Below are 22,643 nucleotides of genomic sequence, written 5' to 3' on the forward strand. Positions count from 1 at the left end.
TATATCCCCAAGTGTACACTCGATTTCTTAAAGAACTTATATTTTTAGCAATGCTAAAACGAACAGAAGCAATGAGTTGTATTGGTGCAACCAAAAACCAATCCAATTGTTGCCACATTTATACCAACTCATGGCAACCACATGTTACGGAACAGATCTGTTCCATAGGCTTTTCCTGGCTGCAAGCCTTACAGAAGCAGATCGCCAGACCCTTCTTCCATGGTGTCTCTAAGTGGGTTCGAACTACCAACTTTGGGTTAGTTTCTAAACTAGCCTTTATAACATTTTTGAACACTATACTTAGAACACTAAAATCACAATAAACAAATTATCTTTTTTTACAAAAAAGTAAGTATAAATAGTAAAGAAATGTATTAGAAAATATTCAACTTCACTAATGATCAAAGAAATGCAAAGCAAAACAAAAACGTGACATGAAATATGACAATGCATTCAGCACAGCTCCTGGTATGTAGTAAGCACAAAAATAAGTGATAAAAACGATGGGATCCATTTTTGTCCAAATTAGCAATAGTTTAAAACATTTAATACACAACTCTGGGCAACGACCTAGGCCATTTTGGAAAGCTAACTAATGGGCAATAGGTATTAAGAACCATTAAAAATTTACACCCTTTATGTAAGAAGTAGATCTCTCTCAAATACAGACTTCCATCTACGAGTATTAAAGGTAGTATAAAACTAAAAACCACCTACATATCCAATCACACATAAGTAGTTAAACGAACTGAAGTACATTTATGCAATCTAAGTCATTAAAAATAATTTTCCTGAAGGCATTAAACAAAAAAATTTTTTTTAAAACGTGAAAAAGTAGAAAATACGTAAAAAAGCTAACAGTGGTTTATCAGTAACTTGGAAATTTTTCTTTGTTCTTCTCTTTTCCAGTTTTTTTAAAAAATATGTTTGTTATTTTTACAGTTCAAAATTACAATTAGCTTTAAGGGAAAAAAGCTTCTACTAGATTATTTTTTAGTTGTATTTTCACTTCACACATCACTAAAAGACCATGGGCTTACATTCCTAAGGCTCGAGTCAAGCACAGAAGCCACCTCTTGAATTCTCAGTACAGCTTATTCTGTTACAAAGTTTTCCTGGAACAGGAATTAGCTCCGCGGTCAACAGAGGAATGATTTTAGCATAATGTGGAGATCACAATGGCTTGTACACTTTTCCCAGCCTACGTTTTTGCACTACCAAGTGACAACGGCTGAACCCAACCAAAATAGGTTAACCCAGCGGAAGGCAGCAAGCTGCTGAAAATACAGTGCGGTAGTGTAGACGATTCTCATTCAACCCGTGTTCTTCCTCTTGGCACAGCTCGGCCACACGCCTTTCTTGGAAGTCTAAACGAGATCTTCTCTCCAAATCTTGATGCATTTTACCCTTGTCTCCGTAACCTTGCAGCTTCAACCCTTCCATCGGGCAATCCTCATCTTTCTTTTTTTTGTCCTAAATTGACCGTAGTTTTCATTTATCTGTAACAAATTTAGTATCTCTTTAAAGATAGCCTTAGTCTTTTATTAGGACTTGTTTTTGTTAGCGTTCTGGTTACAAAGCAGCACACATTTTGGGTGAGCTGATCCGTCAGCTGTGTACAATTTTAGTGTTTTCAGGAATACGTAATATAATCATACAACAAAAAGGGATGTATTATCTCACAACAAAATCGAGATGAATTTTAAACTTTTACTTATTTTGAAAATTCTATTTTTATGAGAAATCACTTCATCAAATGAACTGAAACCATTCAGGAGCAGAGCACTAATCACATGCATGGCAGTTTGCTTCATAAAGCCAAAAGAGCAAAGAAAGAGAAGGAAATCCAGGCCTGTGATGTAATACTTCCTTTTACTAGGCTTTTAGTAACAATACTGCAACAAACCACATGTAACTGTTACCTATAATAAATGGCACTCAAAATACGTTTTTAAAGCCAAGGGAATATGATGTGGAAGCTGAAAAATACACTTTAATTTTTAGCACTTTAACTAGCTTAATCCAAAAGATTAATATAAAAAGAAAAAAGCTTTTTTTTTTTTTTAAATAATATATCCACTAATAAATCAAATTTCTAAAACCCAGACATTTCCACAAAAATAAGTAGGTAAGTTTTCCAGACAATTTGTGTGAAGACTCCAAATCTACATTTCAGGAACAATCAATTTCTTCTCACAAGGAGAATTTTGAAAGTAGAGAACTCAAAGAAACCCAGTACATCCACTTCAGAAACCTTGTCTAGAGTGTGACTGAGTACTCTGTCACAGCTGTATCTCAAGAAGAGAGTTCAGGATTAAAAAGTACCCTTTTCCTTTATAAAATTAATATTTATTTTTATCAAGATAATACACACACGTAGTTTAAAAATCAAATAGTGCTAAAAGGCTTCTAACAAAAACAAAATACCCCTGGCCTTTCTCCCAATCCTTATCCTACTCACCAGGGGCAAAAACTTTCAACTCTTAGCTGTTTATTCTGGTATCTCCTTCCTTATTTCTGAATAATACATATACTGACATTCTAGATTCATCTGTTTTAGACGTAATTTGCTGACTTTTTTTTTTTTTTATTGTGCTTTAAAGTAAGTTTACAAATCAAGTCAGTATCTCATACAAAAACTTACATACACCTTGCTATGTACTCCTAGCTGCTCTCCCCCTACTGAGACAGCACACTCCTCCTCTCCACCCTGTATTCCCTGTGTCCATTCAACCAGCTTCTGTACCCCTCTGCCTTCTTATCTCGCCTCCAGACAGGAGCTGCCCATGTACTCTCATGTGTCTACCTGAGCCAAGAAACTCACTCCTCACCAGTATCATTTTCTGTCTTATAGTTCAGTCCAATCCCTGTCAGAAGAGTTGGCTTCAGGAATGGTTCGAGTCTTGGGACCCTTTTTCTTTCACAGCCAAAGCTCATGCACCTCCCAAAGGTGTCCAGCAGAGATCAGCACATCTGCATATTATGTCCCAGGTTACCACGATGTTTCCTCTAAGACAAGGAAAATAAAGTTTCATACTGGAATTCTCAGATCATTTCCCAAAAGGTCCAAAGAGAGCACTTTTGCTTAGATTGATATTAACACTGGTCTGAGAGGAAACGCTTTACTGAGACTAAATAACAGAAACCAACCCACAGAATTTTCAGTATTACCTAAAACATGATATGCAGCCTTGCAGGGAATCAATCAGAGGCTTTACATCGATAGCCTTTTTGCCCAAAAACAACTAAAACCAAAAAAACCCAAACCTGTATTTGTCACCGTCGAGTCGATTCTGGCTCTTAGTGACCCTATAGGACAGAGTAGAACTGCCCCATAGAATTTCCAAGGAGCAGCTGGTGGATTCGAACTGCTGGCCCTTTGGTTAGCAGCCATAGCACTTAACCACCATGGCAGCAGGGTTTCCAAAAAACAACGAAGGGACCTCCTAAACACAAAACTTTGGTTTTAAGAAAGATTTTTTTTTTAGTTACATTACTTCTCCACGTTTTTAACTGATTGTATCAAACACTGAGTAAAAACAGTTCTTTATAGTTTTACCGTATGTTAGGATCCCTAAACATTGTATTATTTAGCTTTCCATGTTTTTTAAGAATCATATAAAACTGAATCATACTGAGTATGTTCTGAGACTTCCTGCCACCAAATTTACTAACAAAAAGTTATTGCAGAAGTAATTCATTTTTACAGATGACTAATATTCCATTTCATGAACACATCACATTTTATTATACTCTTCACGGCCACTACAGTTGTTTCTTTATGGGGCTATTACAGATAGTATTGTTATGGATACCCTGTTTGTATCTCCCGGAACACAAGTGACAACAATTTTTCCAGAGTATATGTCTAAAAATAGAATACATTTCAGAGAGCAGAAAGAATTATTGAATCACAGTATTTTTCTCTTCAACTTTAAGTGATAATGACAAACTGTTCCAAAACGGCTGAACCAGCTCACACTTCCACCAGAACTGTACATATATTCTGGGTACTCCATGTCCCACCAAAAAAATTTTCTGCCGATCTGATGACTATGAAATTATACCTCCTGTGGTTTTAATGGAAACCCTGGTGGCACAGTGGTTAAGTGCTACAGCCGTTAACCAAGAGGCTGGCAGTTCGAATCTGCCAGGCGCTCCTTGGAAACTACAGGGCAGTTCTACTCTGTCCTATAGGGTCGCTATGAGTCGGAATTGACTCGATGGCAGTGGGTTTGGTTTTTGGGTTTGGTGGTTTTAATTTGTATTTCTCAGATGAAAAATGAGGTTGAATGCCTCTTCATATATATATATATATATATACGCACACACGTATATATACTCATTTAGGTGTCCTTTCTATTAAGTGTCTACTGAAGTCTTTTGCCTATTTTTCTGCAGGACTGTCTTTTTCTTAATGATCTGTATTGTTTGGATACTAATATTTATGTGTAACACAAATATCTTTCTCCAATAGATGGCATGTCTTTTTAGTGTCTTTATTGTTCTCTTTAAATAAAAAAGTTCTTAATTCTAATACAGAACTTATTAACCCTTTCCTTTATTGGTTTTTGCAGTTATGTGCCTCATTTAAGAAATTCTTTCCTACACCAAGGTCATAAAGGTTTTATCCCACATATTGTTTTCTAAGTTTCACAGTTTCTGCATTTCACATTTAAGCCTTCATTCACCAAAAATGAGTCAAAATCGACTCTAAGGCAACGGATTTGGTTTTTGTTTTACTCATTTATCAACTACCTTGTTATGTGACATTTCACATTTTACGACAATAGTAAAAAATCTAGTATCCAACTATTTTGTGCATTAATAAGGCAGCAGGCAAGGTGGCAACAGCTATAGAGCGTCCCCTCCCTCAAGAAAGGTCTCCAGGTGGCCTCCAGGAAGCTGGGTCCTCACGCCTTCTGCTCCCTCCTGCTGGCAGGGGGATCCGCATTCAGCTGCCACGTGGGGCCAGCCTCCTCCATGGCCATGGCCTCCAGGTGGACGCACAGGCAGCCACGGAGCCAGCCCGCACCTGTTCTGGGTTCCCAGCTCCCATGTGGTCTGAGGTCCTGCAGCGCAAAATTGCTGTGGGGTGTGAAGGAATGAAAGAAGGAGGCATTTGAGAAGGTATTTGGAAGACGTGTGCGAAGTTACATGGTCTACCAAAAACCAGTTGCCGTCATAGCGACCCTGTAAGGACAGAGTAGAACTGCCCCATAGGGTTTTCTAGGAGCAGTTGGTGGATTCCAACTGATGACCTTTTGGTTAGCAGCCATGGTCTTAACCACTGTGCTACCAGGGCTCCTTACATGGTCTACAAGATACCAACTCTTCGAAATTTGTTAAGAATTGTTTGATGGTCCAGTATGTGCTGATTTTCATAATTATTCAGCTGATGTTTCTATGGTGATTAGATAAAATATACACGTCCATTCGATTAAAGCTGGCCAACAACACTGTTTAAAATTCTCTACAGCCACACTTTTTTTTTCTTTTTGATTTGCTTTCATGAGCAAAAAACGAGGAACCAAAACTGAACCGGTTGCTATCAAGTCGATTCTGACTCATGGCGACCCTATAGGACAGAGTAGAACTACCCCATAGGGTTTCCAAGGTGCAGCTGCCTGGTGGATCCGAACTGCTCACCTTCGGTTAGCAACTGAATGCTTAACCACTGAGCCCTCAGGGCTCCGCCCAAAACTGAGGCAGCTATAGATATTAAAATCTCTCACTACACCAGTGAATTCTCTCAATTTCTCCTTTTAGTTTTGTTAATTTTTGCTGCATTTATTTTGTGGCTGGGTTTATTAGTTGAGCTCAAATTTAAATTTTCTGTTATCTTCCTGTTTCTACCATTTACCCTTATGTAGCAATTCTTCTTATCTCTAGTAATGTTATTTGCTTTAACGCCTGTTTCAAATGATATACCAAGTTTCTTTCTATTAATATTTGCGTGGTATGTCTTTTCTATCGTTTTACATTCAACCAGTCTCCCTGCAGTCTCTGTTCTAAACCCCATATAGCTGAGCTTAAAAAATAATGCATATATAAATTTGGATCTATTCCTACCATCTTATCTGGTGTCCCATGCTTTCTGTTTTTCTCTCTCTTTTCTTGCCTTCTTTGGGATGATATTTTTTCTCATTTCATTTTTGTTTTTCATCTACTAGCAAGGCATATACTTGTTTCCACTACTGAATAGTTCTGTAGAAATTTTACCACACATACTTATCAAAATCCAAAGTTATCTTTTTCTCCTAAATAAAAAAAGATCTTTGAACACTAGCTCCAATCAACTGGTTTATAAAATGTTAACTGGTATTTTAGTTCTAGCTATTTAATGCCACAAGACACTATTATTAATGTTTATAGAGTCAATTTTTACTATTTTACTCATACATTTACCACTTTCTTCGATCAGCATTCCTTCTTGAATCTCCGGCTTTCTGATTATGACCATTTTCCCTCTACTTAAAAAGTATGTAATTTAACATTTATGTTAGTGAGGGTGTGCTAGGGGATCTTCAGATTTTATTTGTCTGAGAATGTCTCTACTTTGCCCTTGGTTTTTTTTTTTTTTAATTGTGCTTTAAGTGAAAGTTCACAGTTCGTTTCTCATACAATAATTTATACATAGTTATGTGACCCTAGTTGCTATCCCTATACTATGACAGCACACTCCTCCTTTCCGCCCTGTTATTTCCCGTGTCCATTCAAAAAGCTCCTGTCCCTTTCTCCCTTCTCACCTTGGCCTCTGACGAGAGCTGCCCATTTAGTCTCATCCATCTACTTGGGCTAAGAAGCATACTCTTCACAAGTATCATTTAATGTCTTATACTCCAGTCTAATCTTTGTCTGAAGAGTTGGCTTGAGGAATGGTTTTAGTTTTGGGCTAACAGAGAGTCTGGGTGCCATGTATTCCTAGGGTCCCTCCAGTCTCAGCCAGACCATTAAGTCTGGTCTTTTTACTAAAATTTGAGTTCTGCAACCCACTTTTCTCCTGCTGTGTCAGGGACTCCCTGTTGTATTCCCTGTTGCAGTGGTCATTGGCAGTAGCTGGGCACCATCTAGTTCTCTTGGTCTCAGTCTGATGGAGTCTCTGGTTTCTGTGGCCCTTTCTGTCTCTTGGGCTCATACTTTCCCCGTGTCTTTGGTGTTCTTCATTCTCCTCTGCTCCAGGTGTGTTGGGACCAATTGATGCATCTTAGATGGCTACTTGCTAGCTTTTAAGACCCCCAGATGCCACTCACCAAAGTGACTTTGCCCCTGTTCTTGAAAGATATTTTGCTACCTATAGAACTCTAGGCTGACCGTTACTTTCTCTTAGCATACCATTTCATTGTCTTCTTCCATTATTGTTATTGACACCTTTGAAGGTAATCTGTCTTTTCTCAGATTTTTTCTCTCTACTAATCTCTTTTATATTTTCCAAGTTTTTACCTCTCTGCATCACATTTTGGACTAATTTCTTCAGATTTACTTTTCATTCGACCAATTTTTCTTCAATAGAGACTATTTGCTTTATACATACTTATTGAGTTTTAATATCGATTACTGTATATTGTTATTTCTAGAATGTTTGATTCTTTTTCAAAATGTTTGCTCTTTTCTTCATTTTTAAGCCTCTCATTGACCATATTGGTTAAGAGCTTGACTGCTAACCAAAAGGCTGGCAGTTCAAATCTACCAGCAGCTCCCTGGCAGTTCTACTGTGCCCTGTAAGGTCACTACGGGTCGGAATAGACTCCATGATAATCAGTTCTACTCTGCCCTATAAGGTCACTATGGGTCGGAATAGACTCCATGATAATGAGTTTTTCTGGTTTGGAATTGATCATATTAGATGTATTTAGTTTATATTTTAATCTGATAATTTTAAAACGTGACTATTTTCAGGTCTGGTTCTGCTAATTCACTTATATTATACTTGATTTCCTTGGACAGTTTGTAATTTTTATTATAAGCCACTTATTTCCATTAGACCTTTACCAAAGGAAATTCTTTGAAACTGGGAATGAAACCGGGTCCATCAAGAAATGATGTGTGTTTGCTTAAGCCAGGCCCCCACAAGTATTAACAGGCCTGGATCACCTTAAAGTCTTAGCTTCATGTTTAGTGTGAATTCAGGCTGCAAATCAGTATGAAGCCTGGTTTGTGGTAACAAATTTTCAGCGAAGTTTTATTTACTTTTTCCCTTAGCAGCAATATTTTAGAAAGATAATGTCCTGGATTGAATTGTGTCCCCCAAAAATATTTGTCAACTTGGCTAGGTCACGATTCCCTTGTATGACTGTCTATCATTTTACCTTGTGATGTGATTTCCCTATATGCGGTAAATCCTATCACCATGATGTAGTGGGATGGGTTAACGGCAGTTATATTGATGAGGTCTATAAGATTAGGTAGTGTCTTACGCCAGTCTCTTTTGAGATATAAAAAAGAGAAGTGAGCAGAGAGACAGGGGACCTCATATCACCAAGAAAGCAGCACCAGGAGCAGAGCATGTCCTTTGGACACAGGGTCTGTGTGCCTGACAAGCTACTCGACCAGGGGAAGACTGAAGACAAGGGCCTTCCTCCAAAGCCAACAGAGAGAGAAAGCCTTCCCTTGGACCTGATGCCTTGAATTTGGACTTCTTGCCTACTAGACTGCGAGAAAATAATTTTTTCTTTGTTAAAGCCATCCACTTGTGGTATTTCTGTTATAGCAGCATTAGATGCCCAAGACAAATAACTTTCCTTGTAGACAACTCTAGGGACATGAAAACAAAGAATTTTGAGATCACTCTCACACCTAGAAGTCAGCCCCATATGGCTCCAGATTAATGGGGAAGATCATTTCCTGCTAGATACTCCACCTTGGCTGGGCCAGGACTTTGTTTCCTGGCCCCTGAACCCTGCAAGGCCTCATCAAAGAACAATTGAGTTGGCAAATACCCTTAAGGCGTTAGCTTTGGTGCTCCGCTTACCTCACTGGGCTTCCAATCAGTGTTTGACCTAAGTATTATTTACTTTTGTGCCAACGCACTGATGCATTTAAGATTTTGTCTAGTATTTTAGGCTGATCCAGGTACCTAGTTCACCATGCTGCTGGAAATAGATGTTTGCATTAGTTCCTGATGGCAATATCCCTAAAGTATGTTATCCGGTATCTTAGAGCACTGGCTGATTCTGAAGTTTTTTCCTGCCTCAGCACACTTGAGAAATGTGACATACTCCTACTAGTAAGAGTGGCTCACTATGACAGATTTTCGACTGGAAGTAAGTAGAGGACACGTCCCTGGAGATAGAAGGTAGGTAACAAAAACTCTATCCACATTTTTAAAAAGAGGGTTGCCTCTTTCCATTCTCTTTAAAAATTACACTCTTAAGAGAAGAAACATATTTTATCCCCTTAGTTATGATTCAGGCTCATCATTATAAACAAGAAATTCAAAAGAATAATGTTTGTAAAGACAAAGTATATAGGGTTATTTGCCACTACGTGAGTGTTCCTCAAATCAGGGTATCCCTGGTTACATTCTGGGGGCTGCACAGATGTCATGTATTTTCATTTTGTGCTTTCATCTCACTAACAGTCTAAAGAATGTATTTTACCATTTTGAAAGATTAAGTGAGAGGCATTTTTAAAGAAAACTACTTCATTAACTAAATTTAAAGTAGGCGTTTCTCAAAAATGAGACCTATAATTTTTTTTCTTTAAAAGGGATCCATATATCATTCAAGTTTGAAAAACACCTCTTCATACTAAAGGGCCTCATAGTCCTATACTTGAGTTTACTGGATTCATCTTCTTAGTTCTAGATACGATTCCTCACTTGTAGTATAGGTCAGTATGCCTCATTATACAGGTCTATGATACTGAAAATCCTTATGATACTGAAAATCCTTGGGGCCGATACATTTCAAAATTCAGAATATTTTAAATTTTTGAAAGCTAAGACAACACATATATTTTGTATGTCCAGTGAAGTCTGAAGCAGCTCTCACTAATCAAATAAATCAGTATTTCTGCAGCAAAATGTACCTTCGCACAAAAAAGGGTAAATTAAGACTATCAACAGCCTCATATAATTTCAGATCATGTTTTGTCACAAAATGGGTTAAGTGAAAGCTTTTGGCGGGGCGGGGGCGGGGGGGGACTTGGTTTTCAGAGCTTTTTGGATTCCTAAACTGTGGAACTGTAACTGTAGATCTACTATCTACTAGATTGGAAAGATGAATTTCCTATGACAGTAATTAAGATCTGAATAAGGGTTAAAAGCTTGCCTTTAAGGTGCACGAATTTAACGCATAAACTTTGTGACACCCCCTCTACTTTTAGAAGCCCCTTTTTGCCTATTTGTGGTTTAATCGTTGAGGATAAAGAGGAAGTAACCTTCTGATAAGCTAGAATGCATTATATTATGAATTATTAAAATGTCAGAAGTACCTAAGGGTATACAGGCCATTTAAAATACATTCCAAAACTACAGTGTTAGCTACTCTGGATCATGGTTACAATATTTCTACATTTAGCAATGTGGATAAAAAGTACAGAAAGAGAAGTATAGACATAAAACTATTCAGGATAACCTCTCCTGGTCCTTTTCTAAAAAGCTTGAGAAAGAAACTTCCTGCTTCTACTACTCACATGGCTGTTATCATAGCTGGTATATTCTATGGTAAAACAGCATACAGCTATAAAATAAAAGGCTTCTTGCTTGAGAAAGGAATTGAAATATATAATACTAGGAAATACTGAGGAGAACTCAGTGGAAGGGCAGTATATTTGAAGTTAAAATTGTGACAAATAAGCAATCTCATATTATAAAAAAAATCCCAAAAGACTCGAAATCACTCTTCTTGATATTATAACACATCTGGAGTCAGTGGGGCTGAGGGTTAAGACCATGAGCCGGGGGACAGAGGGTGCTTGGGTTCAAATCCCAGCTCTGTCACTCACTAGCTGTAAGACCTATTGATTTAGAATTATAATAGCACTAACTTTCACAAGGTTATTGGCACAAATTAAATAAGAATAAAATACTCAGAACAGAGGTACAGAGTAAGTACACAATGAAGACCAGTTGTGGAGATGGTAATGATTATGATTACTGTTGTTACTGGTTTTTAAAATTATTAGCTTTCTTCCTAAAGTAGTGGATTTATAAATGTTAGATCCTTCAAATACAAAAACTAGGGTACAAAATCGGTAACAATACTTTGTTTTGAAGTTTTGAAATTAAAAAGGATGGGCCTGTGTCATGATGAATAACACCTCCTGGGCAAGGCAGCCATCTGAAACCAGCACTTCTCAGAAGAGTGCCGCAAGAACAGTTTCATCATTTTCTTTATGATGAGACTTTCACTTCCTTATTCGATTTGCTTCATGAACTTTGTTTCTTATCTTATGTTGGTATTTTGTCCTTCTTCAAATCTTTGTAGTTTAAATAATCTAAGAGAATTTAAAGCATATAAACTTTTAGAACTTTTAGTATTTGGTAGTTAAAAAAACAAAAAAACCTGCTGCCGTCGAGTGGATTCCAACTCACAGCCACCCTGTAAGACAGAGTAGAACTGCCCCAGAGCTTCCGAGGAGCTGCTGGTGGATTCTAACTGCCAACCATTTGGTTAGCAGCTGTAGCTCTTAACCACTACGTCACCAGGGTTCCATTTTGTAGTTAATAACCTTAAAAAAGTCTATGCTATAATTGAAACAGCACAGAAATATAAATATCTACAGAGTTACACTCATTTGTATCCAACAAATTCAGAATCTACTATCTTGTTACAAAATTCTTATCAAATTAAAATATTCAATAATTTAAATATTACTTTACGTATATTATGACTGTTGACATCTATAGCACTTCAAAAATATGGGTTCATAAATATAAAAATTATTTAACGATCAAAACATCAGGCTCTCATTTCAGCAATTACGCACATAAAAGTTTTTTTAGTGTATACTTTAGTAATATAGATCCATAGCAAATAAGAAATAACTGTAATTAACTATTCATTTTATTAATGATGTGTTGAATGCTTGAAACATGTTATATTATTGAATCTCTTCATGTTACATTTTCGATTTTAAAGTTTTGCCTTATAGTTCTTAGAGCCCTAAATCTATTAAGTATTATTTACTAAATAATCTGTAGTTATTAAAATTTTATATTTAATCCATTACCTTGTCTAAGAATTCTTATTAGGAAATAAAAATGAGCATCGAAAAGACTCAGATCAAAAATAAAATGACAGTCAAATCCTGATACCCCAGAGCAAAGGTATACCAATTCATTTTTCCTTATACCCCTGAGCCAGTCATTAAATATTTTTTTCCTCATTACCCAGAGAAGGTAAAAAAGAAAGTCGATTTTGCTGTTTCTAAAAAGCTTTTACTATATTAATTAGGGTGAAAAAGAACCACGCCATCTGTCATGTTCTACTAGTACTGGGAAGAAGTTGGAACAGTTGTGCCAAGAGCCCCTGAATCAGGAGACCTGCAGTCAGTCCTACACTTAAAGCAAGAGATGGCTGATCGCCTCAAACTATATGACACCGTCTGACTTACAGATAAAACTGTTTCTCACCAGTTTCACCCTACTATTCTAGCTTCCTACTTAAAAAAAAAAAACTTAAAATCAGTCTCATTAAATACTTACTTTAAAAATCTGAATTCCAGACATACATGACAAATGAATGGAATTTTTTTGGTTAGTTAATTAAATGCGTTTACAGTTTCTAATCTCTGTCTTTTTAGGTGATCTTTGTATTACCACCCACCAAGAACTTAATGTCATACGCAAATCAAGCCACCTTGCAAATGTCAAAAGAGCAATCAGAGAATAGGCCCCATCTCAGATTGGTGGCCTTCCCATCTAATCACTTTAAATTAATATAAAAAAAAAAAAAAAATTGACCTAGGCTAAGATAACCCTACCAAAGGGAAACAAGGGGAAACAAGCAGTCATTAATTTAACTCAGATCACTAAACAACGCTTTTTATAGGAAAAAAAAAATACTACAGAACTATGGCACAGCACAGAAATCCAAATGTTTGTGAATTTTATTGAAAATGTCAATTACCTCAGTTCTTTAAATGTTGCCTCTGATTAAGATTTACTATATAATGAAAAGGCATGTCCATTCAATTTCCCTATCCTTTCACCTTCAATTCCCTTAGGAATGAGCAGCATTTATTAATTATAACAAGGTACCATTTCGCAAGACTAAAAGCCACAGCATTAGATTTCCTAGAGTTATTCAACAGTATAATACACTTACAATAAACTTGACAGAAAATATTTTAGCAGCTCAGAGATAATTATTTTCTAAATTTGAAGAATTTCTAATTTTTAAAAAGGAAAACAATGTCCTTCCTGTTAATCTATCATCGAGAGTTGGTAGCAAAAACATTCTCGCACTTACTAAGCACATACTATTTGCGAGGCCTGGGTGAGTGTAACAAGCTTTAAAGATACTCTCGCCTCAAAACATCTGAAAACGTTGGTAATCTTCAGGTAAGGGGGGAGAAAAAAAAAAAGACATACAAAAGGAAGAAACTCACAACCTTTCCTATTGATTTAACAATGTAATCTTTGTTTTGATTAAGATTCTCCATTATAAATGCTGCCCACTCCATAAAATCTGAGAATACAAGGTAGAGCCAAAATGCAAATGTACTGCAAAAAGGCGTATATTTGATTACAATGCTACAGGATGTCATGTACCCAGGACAACTGAAGCATTATGGTGTCTTAGGGATAAAACTACCTCTTGGTCACCGATTTAGGTGACACAGCACGGGATCCATTGTCTTTACACAAAACACGTGCACAGCTGCATTTTCTAGTCAAGAAATAGGTAGGGGCAGAATCCAAGAGAGTCAAAGATTTGTCTCATATGGAAACTGCTTCTCAAATCCGGGTAAAATTAAGTGGAGGAGGGGAACCAAACTTTTCTCCAACTCGTGCTAAAAGCAGAAAACACTAAAATCTGGGAGCAAAAAAATCTGTTGAGGCAATTGTCCACATACACATTGCAAATCATCATTTAAATTCCATTTCTATCTTAATAATTTTGTGCTCTTTGTACACAGTACGCAAGAGGTATAAGAGTTTCTTATTGTTACAGCATTTGTCTCTAAAATGTCTCAGTTTTTCATCAGTGTCTTGGGGAAGTTAAAATGAAGCAATGGCTTAAAAGTTAACAAATGAAACACACTGGCTTCTAACCAGTAAACATTATAACAAACTTGATTTTTATGTAAAAAGACCAAATATTATTATTTAGAATGAATCCCTAATGTGATGAAACACTGCCTTTCACACTGATTTCAAAGGTATTTCCACAAAATAAGGTCAAAGTTGAGTAAGAAATGTTTTCTCTGGTTAGGAAAAAGGCTACTTCTAATAAAAACTTTTAAAAATGTTGATGGCAAAATAATTTGTAAACTTCTACTATTATCAACAACTTTAAAACAGTCCTACTGGTAATTTACTCTACGTTAGTAAATGAAATGAGGGAAAAGCACTACTGGTTCTCCAAGAAAATCTAATTCAGAAAACCCATCTTCTCAAACTTTAAGACTGCAACCAACCCCGTGTCCAGACAAAGATGTGTCAGAGGTGAGAGCTCAGTCCACAGAAATCAAAGCAAAATAATCACTAATGGAGGGAAATATCCTTGCCATCTAGAATTAGAAGTAATGTAACCTGTTCTCTAAATCATGCAGTTAGCCAACTGAGTTAGCCAACCAGTACTTTGGTTTTTTGGTCTGTTTTTGGCAGCCCTGTTTTGCACTTGGACAGTAATGCTGAAAGAAACAAAGCTTTGGGAACCTAAAACGCATGCGATCTAATGTTCTAAAGGAACAAGGGTAAATTTGGTTGACATTTTAATGTCAACGGGTGGTATTCTTTGTCATCAAAATTTACTTATGTGTAATATCATTTCAATGCTTTGAATATAAGCTATAATTTGTCAGCCATGCAGTGCATGTCCTACAAGTGATTTTAATAATGCCACTGAAAACGAGCATCTTTTAAATCAGAAATAAATTTAATAAAAGCAGATGGTATCTTACTAATAGCCCACTGACGTCAAATTTGGAAGGAGTAAAATGACTTAAGGCTCCATACTGCTTAACTCAGCATACTGATTTTATATATATATATATTTTTTAAGTATCTCTAAAATTTGCCCGTTTCTTCCATCTTCATTATCATAACTATAGTCCAGGTCAGCACCACGTCTTATCTAGACCACTACAGCTCTAGTCTACGTGAATGGTGCCCCTCATAGCTGCATTCTGCACCACCATACGTGGTGGCCCTGACAAAATCGTCCTAAATTTGTCTCCCTGCATCTATGCCTGACCCTCTCGTGATTTGTTCTCTATACTACAGCTGCGTGATGCAAACGGTTAGCAGCTTGACTACTAACCGAAAGTCTGGCCATTCGAGCCCACCCAGAGGTGCCTCAGGAGAAAGGCCTCATGATCTGCTTCTGAAAGGTCACAGCCTTGGAACCCTGTAACACGCAGTTCTACTCTCACACGCAAGGTCGCCGAGAGTCAGAATCAACTCAATGGCGACTGGTTTGGCTTTGTTAATTCTATGGCTAGATTGATCTTCATATTATAGAAATCTGACAGTTATCTCTTTCCTGCTTAATCCATCAAGCGGACCCTTAGGTCAAAGTTCAAATCCTTAACAAGGCATATAAGACCCTGCATGACTTAGCACCTGTCTAACCTCTCTGAAAGATGCCCTCGTGGCACAGTGGTTAAATGCTTGGCTGTTAACTGAAAGGTTGGAGGTTTGAACCTACCAAACGCTCTGCAGGAGAAAGATGTGGCAGTCTGCTTCTGCAAAGATTTACGGCCTTGGAAACCCTACGGGGCAGTTCTACTCCGTCTTATAGGGTCACTAAGAGTCTGACTCAATGGCAATGAGTTTTAATTTCTCTGAATACATCTTCTGCCACTCTTTTTCTTGTTCTCTCCACTCCATGCTTTTTCCTCCCTCAGGATCTTTACAAGTGCTACTCCTTGTTCCACCCAGCCCTGGCTAACTGCTGTTTACCATTCATACCTTAGCTTAAGTATCTTAAGGGAGCCCTTCTCTAACATCCGAGACTGGGGGGAACCCCAATTCTACTCTCCCATAGTATACTGTACTTTTTGGTAACATTCATCACACCTGTGATGATTTAATACGTATCTTTTCTGACTAAAAGCTCCATAGTGGCAGAGCTAGTTTTTTTTTTTACTGCTTCATGCTCAAATATCTGTTGTATGACAGACCTTGGTTCTAGCTCTGCTGATACATAACTTTTAATATCTGTAAAGCGAGACAGTGGACTTTCCTTCTACAATAACATAAATGCTAATCAAAAATAAAATCCAAATATTACTAGCTTTTCTATAGATACATACATGTAAGACCTACATTTCCTACATGTGTGTCATACATTGTGTGTCTGTGTGCAAGGGGGGGGGAGAGAGGGAGATAGAAAGGTTAACACTTTCGTATATAAAAAAAAGAACACAAAACTCATTGCTTATTGATACCAGGTATTGTTTTATAATCTTCATAACAGCCTTATCAGGTAGTACTATCATTAGTTTCCATCTTAAACATAAAAACAGATACGGAGAGGGTGAATGATATGGCCAGTATCACAAACCTTTATCTACATTCCCAAGCTACAGCTCCTCTACTTGAAATTACTTCAAACTATATTAATCCTGTTCAAATACTTCTTGTGCAGTTTTTTATATGCCTGTTCCCGCTATTCTAACATCTGGATTGCCTATCTTCCCTACCACCATTCAGTCAAAACTCTTAACATTTAAGGCCTAACTTAATGACAACGCCTCCATGCAATTCCCACTCCAACTTCTTTTAGAGATTTTTAATCCCTCCTACTGTGTTCCAGTAACAGTTACCTGTGCCAGTAGCTCAAAAGAAACAACATTCATGGAATCACTTGGTAAACACTAAAATTCTATACCTTATAAAGTACTTAACCCAGACTAACTCAAAGGAAATGTTAAACAGAGAAAGAGAATAGAAAATAATGGACTCAACATTCCTAAGCAGAGTGCTCCAATCAAGTACAACCAGTTGAAGAGTGAAATATGTCATTCATGAAAAAGGTTTTACTGAGCAGTTTATCGCTCAAGTACAGAATACTATGCTAGATACTATGTTTTGCATTTTGCTTCATGATCTTTTCACTTCCTAAATCTCAATTCTCCACCTGAGAAGTATCTGGAAAATATTATCATCACAGTTTGCTAACCCATTAAAAAAAAAACCCATTGCCATCGAGTCAATTCTGACTCATAGCAACCCTACAGGTCAGAGTAGAACCACCCCATATGGTTTCCAAGGAGCACCTGGTGAATTCGAACTGGTTAGATCTCTTGGTTAGCTGCCATAGCTCTTAACCACTACACCACCAGGGTTTCCAGTTTGTTTGCTAGCATAACATTTTTATCTGTCACTTGCATTCTGATATGGTCTGTGAGTAGAAGAGAAAGTAAAAGGCCATTTGCAACGAGTATTCTAGGCCTGAGGTCCCTGATTGGCACAAAGGATTTTTTTGTGCTGGGCTACTAACTGAAAGGTTCATAGCTCATACTCGCCAAGTGGCACCATGGAAGAAAGGCCTGGCAATGTGCTTCTGTAAAGTTTATAGCCAAGAAAACCCTATGGAGCAGATCTACTCTGTAACACATGGGTCACCATTGAGCTAAGGAAGTCCCTGGGTGGTACAAACCATTAACCTGCTCAGCTGCTAATTGAAAGGTTCACCTGAAGGTTGGAGGTTTGAGTCCACCCAGAGGCAACTCAGAAGAAAGTTTTAGCAATCTACTTTCAAAAAATCAGCCACTGAAAATCCTGTGGAGCACAGTTGCACCCTGACACACATGGGATCACCGTAAGTCAGAATCAACTTGACAGTAACTGGTATCCCTACGTATCCTTCAGGTCTCAAATTGGACTTACTTCTTCCAGAAAGCCTTCCCTAACTTTACAAAACTAGGTATGTTTCCCATGATGAGTTCCCACGACACTCTGGGCTTATATTCCAGTTGCAGCGCTTCTCACACTGTATTTAATTGCCTGTTTACTTAGCCATCTCCTCCACTAGCCTGTAAGCTCCTTGAGAGCAGAGGCATGTCTTGATTATCACTGTATCCCCAGAACCTTGTGCAGTGCCCAGAAATTAAAATGTGCTCAATAAATACTTGTTACCTCGCCCCGTCCAAAAAAAAAAAAATCACAAAAGAAAACTTTGAAAATATTAATTATTTTAATTCCACCTGACAGTATGCTACTTTGAAGTAGTAATTGTAGGAAGTCTACAGTAAATCCATTTTATGAAGCAGTACTAATGGAAAAGTTTATAAAAGCAAATAGATAATAAGTTCATTAAAAGCGTTGAAAAACCCTTAATAAAGTCAGCATATAAACCTCTATTATGACTACAAAAGCTATGTCACCAACCCTCACTCCCTGAGGAAGGTTACTTCTTAGCCCCTCTGTGTTCTCACGGCATCTTGACTATCCCTAGAAGGGTATGTCTCACACTGCATCTGACTGTGACCGCATACCAATCATTTAATATTTGTTAAATGATTATCTTCACCTTGTAGAACTTATTTAAATCTTGTTCTTCTAAACAGCAAGAGAATTTCCCATTAAGCTTTCTGATTACAGGCATACTTCGTTGCTATTTCAGGCTCGGTACCAGACTACCACAATAAAGCAAATATTGCAATAAAGCAAGTCACATGAATTTTTTTTGTTTCCCAATTGCATATAAAAATTATGTTTACACTATCTGTAATCTATTAAGTGTGCAATAGCAGCATGTCTTAAAAAACCAACGTACATATCTTAATTAAAAAATACTTTGTTACTAAAAAAACACTAACCATCATCTAAGGCTTCAGCGAGTGAGTCATAATCTTTTTGCTGGTGGAGGGTCTTGCCTCGATGTTGATGGCTGCTGACTGATCAGAGCAGTGGTGGCTGAAGGCTGGGGTGGCTGTGGCAATTTCTTAAGATAACGATGGTGCTTCTTGCATCGATTGACTCTTCTTCCTTCCATGAAAGATTTCTATGTAGCCTGCAATGCTGTCTGATAGCAGTCAATCTTCTCAAACCCTGCCACTGCTTTATCAACTAATTTACAAAATATTCTAAATCCTTTGTTGTCATTTCAACAATGTTCCCAGCATCTTCACCAGGGGTAGATTCCATCTCAAGAAATCACTTTGTTTGCTCATCTGTAAGAGGCAACTCTTCATCCATTAAAGTTTTATCATGACATTGCAGCAATTCAGTCACATCTTCAGGCTTCCACTTCTAATTTTAGTTCTTTTGCTGTTTCTACCACATCTGCAGTTACTTCCTCCACTGTAGTTTTGAACTCCTCAAAGTCATCCATGAGGGTTGGAATCAACTTCTTCCAAACTCTTCCCATGAATCATGAATGCTCTTAATTTAGAATGGTGAATTTTTTCCAGGTTTCAATTTACTTCGCCCAGATTCATCACAGGAATCACTATCTATGGCAGCTATAACCTTATGAAATGTATTTCTTCAATAATAAGACTTGATGGAACAGGAGAGCTAGTAATAGGGAACCCAGGGTTGGGAAAGAGAGTGTAAACATGTGGTGGGGTTGTTAATCAACATCATACAACAATGTGTGTACTAACTGTTTGATAAGAAACTAGTTTGTTCTGTAAACCTTCACCTTTTTATTTTTCAATTAAAAAAAAGTTTTAAAGGAAAAAGAAAAAAATAAAATAAAAGTCAAAATTACTCATTGATCATGCACTGCAGAATGGAAATTCTGTTAGCAGGCATGGAAACAACACTAATCTCCCTATATATCTTCATCAGCTCTCTTGGGTGACCAGGTTCCCTGCCAATGAGCAGTAACATATCAAAAGGAATCTGTTTTTCTGAGCAGTAGGTCTCAACAGTGGGCTTAAAATATTCAGTAAACCATGCTGTAGGCAGATGTGCTGCCATCTAGGCTTTGTTATTCCATTTAAAGAGCACAGGCAGAGTAGACTTAGCATAATTCTTAAGGGTCCTAGGATTTTCAAAATGGCAAACAAGCATTGGCTTCAACTTAGTCACCACACATACAACATTTATTGATTAAGTTCCCTATCTTATATGGGCGCACTTCATGGCACCTCAAAAACAATTAAAATAGTAACATCAAAGATCACTGATCACAGATCACCGTAACAGATATAACAATAATGAAAAAGTGTGATATATTGCAAGAATTACCAAAATGCGACTGAGAGACATGAAGTGAGTACATGCTGCTGGAAAAACGGTGCCAAAAGACTTGCTCAATGCAGGGTTGCCAGAAACCTTCAATGTGTAAAAAAAATGCAATATCTGCAAAGGGCAATGAAACAAGGTATGCCTGTATTTAATCCATACTTCTGAATTATTACCTTTAAATAAAGGAAAACGAACAAATGTATTCCCAAAATTCTAACCGATCAATATTAAACTATTAAACACAATTCCTTCCCCATAACTTAAGAATGACTCTAGATGTACACACAAATGCAGGTTAACTTTTAAATATGAGAAAAACTAGAGCATTAGATTTCAAAACACTTAACACTCATATGTATTTGCAACAGAACCATAATCCCATGACCCTTGCACATGTTGCCCAAAGGACCTTTAATAGATTCTTAAATGCTCTCTCTACTAAGAAAAAACAATTAGGGCAAAACAACAGGTTCAGAGCTTTTTGACATGCAAAATCAGTGAAAAGAATAAAATTATAATACCATTAAAAGAAATGAAAAAGTTAAGGCTTTACCAAGATTTTAGGAAAAAAAGATATGATCATCCAAATTAAAATTATCCTAAAGAGGATCTGGTAAGATAGCAGCTGTGGTGGCAGCATTAACTTTTTATTCCCTGTGAAGCCCTACATACAAACAGAGCAACTAGAGAGTAAACTCAAAAACCCATGGATGATATTTCCAACAAAACTACCGACAAAGTCTTCCCACAAACCTCCAAATACAAAGAACTGAAGACAAACCACCAACAGCCACAAGATTTGTTTTTATCAGTGTCTAAGTGAGAAAAAGCAGAAGGAAGCAATGAATTGTCTGAGAGACTTGAGAATAGAAGCACAAAATAGCCAGGAGGTATTCACTAGAAAGCACTGAGAGACAATTTGTGAACACAAGCTGAAACTGGGGAGAAGTGGGTGTCTACTCCAAATAGGAGCTAAGTGAGGGGTCTACAGTAAGGTCTATAAGCCTGCAGCAGTCTAGTCCCTTTGAACTCTTGAAACTGATATTGTACGCTCTCTTCCAAGACACAGCCCTACACTTAGGAGCAACTTCCGAGAGTGGAAGTAAAACTGAACAGGATAGGAACAGACAAGATGAAGCAACAATAAAGTCCAGACAGAAGTGTCAGAGCATGACAGTCAGGAAATCTCAGTATGCCTTCCACCATATTTGTTAATGATACAAACCCAAACCCAACATACAGTTGAAAAAAAAAAAAAAGGGAGGTGGGGAGCACAATAAAGTTAGAGGGGCTATCTAAACCAAGTCTTCTTCTGCAAGTCTAGGAAAACTAGTTTCACATACAAAATGACTGAAAGTATTAAGGTTGTATCCCAAACTAAGTTATAATAAGAAAAAAGAAACAGGCTAAAATAATATCCCTACACACAATGAAAGCATGCCAGAAAGAGATGCTCACAGAACAGATCAAAATCAGCTTTTATTTCAAAATGATCTTAAGGAAATTACATAAGACATGAAATATATGCACAGCTACATACATACATATATATATATATAATTAGAAAAGCTCAGATTTGAAGCAACATAGCTCAAGAAAGAATTTGAGATAAAAGATAAAACCTTTTTGTAAATAAATACTTAAAAGGAATACAAGAAAGAATAAACATATCAGATAAAGTCAAGAGAAACAGGTGAAAATTAAGAAAACTTAATGAAAAGAACTGAAGAAAGACTCAAGAGAAAATGACAAGAGTGAACACAAGCAAAGAAGATCCAACATACAGGTAACAGGAAGAGCAAAATCAAAGCAAAGGAAAAGAATACAAAAATCATTCAAGAAAACTTTATTGAAATAAAAAAGATATGCAATCACATACTGAGAGAGCACATCATGTATCTGTGAATATCGACCTGGAATGACCAACATCAAATCATAATCTAGTAAAACTAAGAAAGTTTAAAGAAAAAAAAAAAAAATCCTTTGAGAATCTAGGCAAAAAGACCATGTGACTTATAAGGGAAATAAAATAGATTATCATCACCCTTTTCAACAGTAACTTTATGCCAGTTAAATATGGGGTAACATTTTTAAGCTGCTCAAAGAAAATGTGAGCCAAGGATTTTGTATCAAACAAAACTGAATTTCAACTATATAGGACACAAATGGTTAATGGTATAGAAGAACTTGGAAAACACTGTTCTCAGAAGCCCTTCCTAAGGAACCAACTAGATAAAGTAGAAGCCAAAATGACTACAGGTAACAATATAAAACCTGGTGGTGAGCATTAAACAAAAGGTTATACTTGAAGAAATTAGATTAAATGAGG

General features: G+C 37.0%; 1 protein-coding gene across 4 annotated transcripts in view; it reads right to left on the reverse strand.

Annotated features, from left to right (window-relative positions):
* Positions 1-22,643, reverse strand: part of FOXN2 (forkhead box N2) — a 67,238-nt gene that overhangs the window by 31,639 nt on the left and 12,956 nt on the right. Inside the window, exon 2 of one of the 4 annotated variants that reach the window (XM_064277124.1) lies at positions 2,832-3,009. The exons of the other annotated variants lie outside the window; for them this stretch is intronic. The gene's annotated coding sequence lies outside the window, so the exon portion shown is untranslated. The remainder of the gene's footprint in view (positions 1-2,831; positions 3,010-22,643) is intronic. 4 annotated transcript variants of the gene reach the window in all.

Source organism: Loxodonta africana, chromosome 26 (assembly GCF_030014295.1).
Source record: "Loxodonta africana isolate mLoxAfr1 chromosome 26, mLoxAfr1.hap2, whole genome shotgun sequence".
NCBI lineage: Eukaryota > Metazoa > Chordata > Mammalia > Proboscidea > Elephantidae > Loxodonta > Loxodonta africana.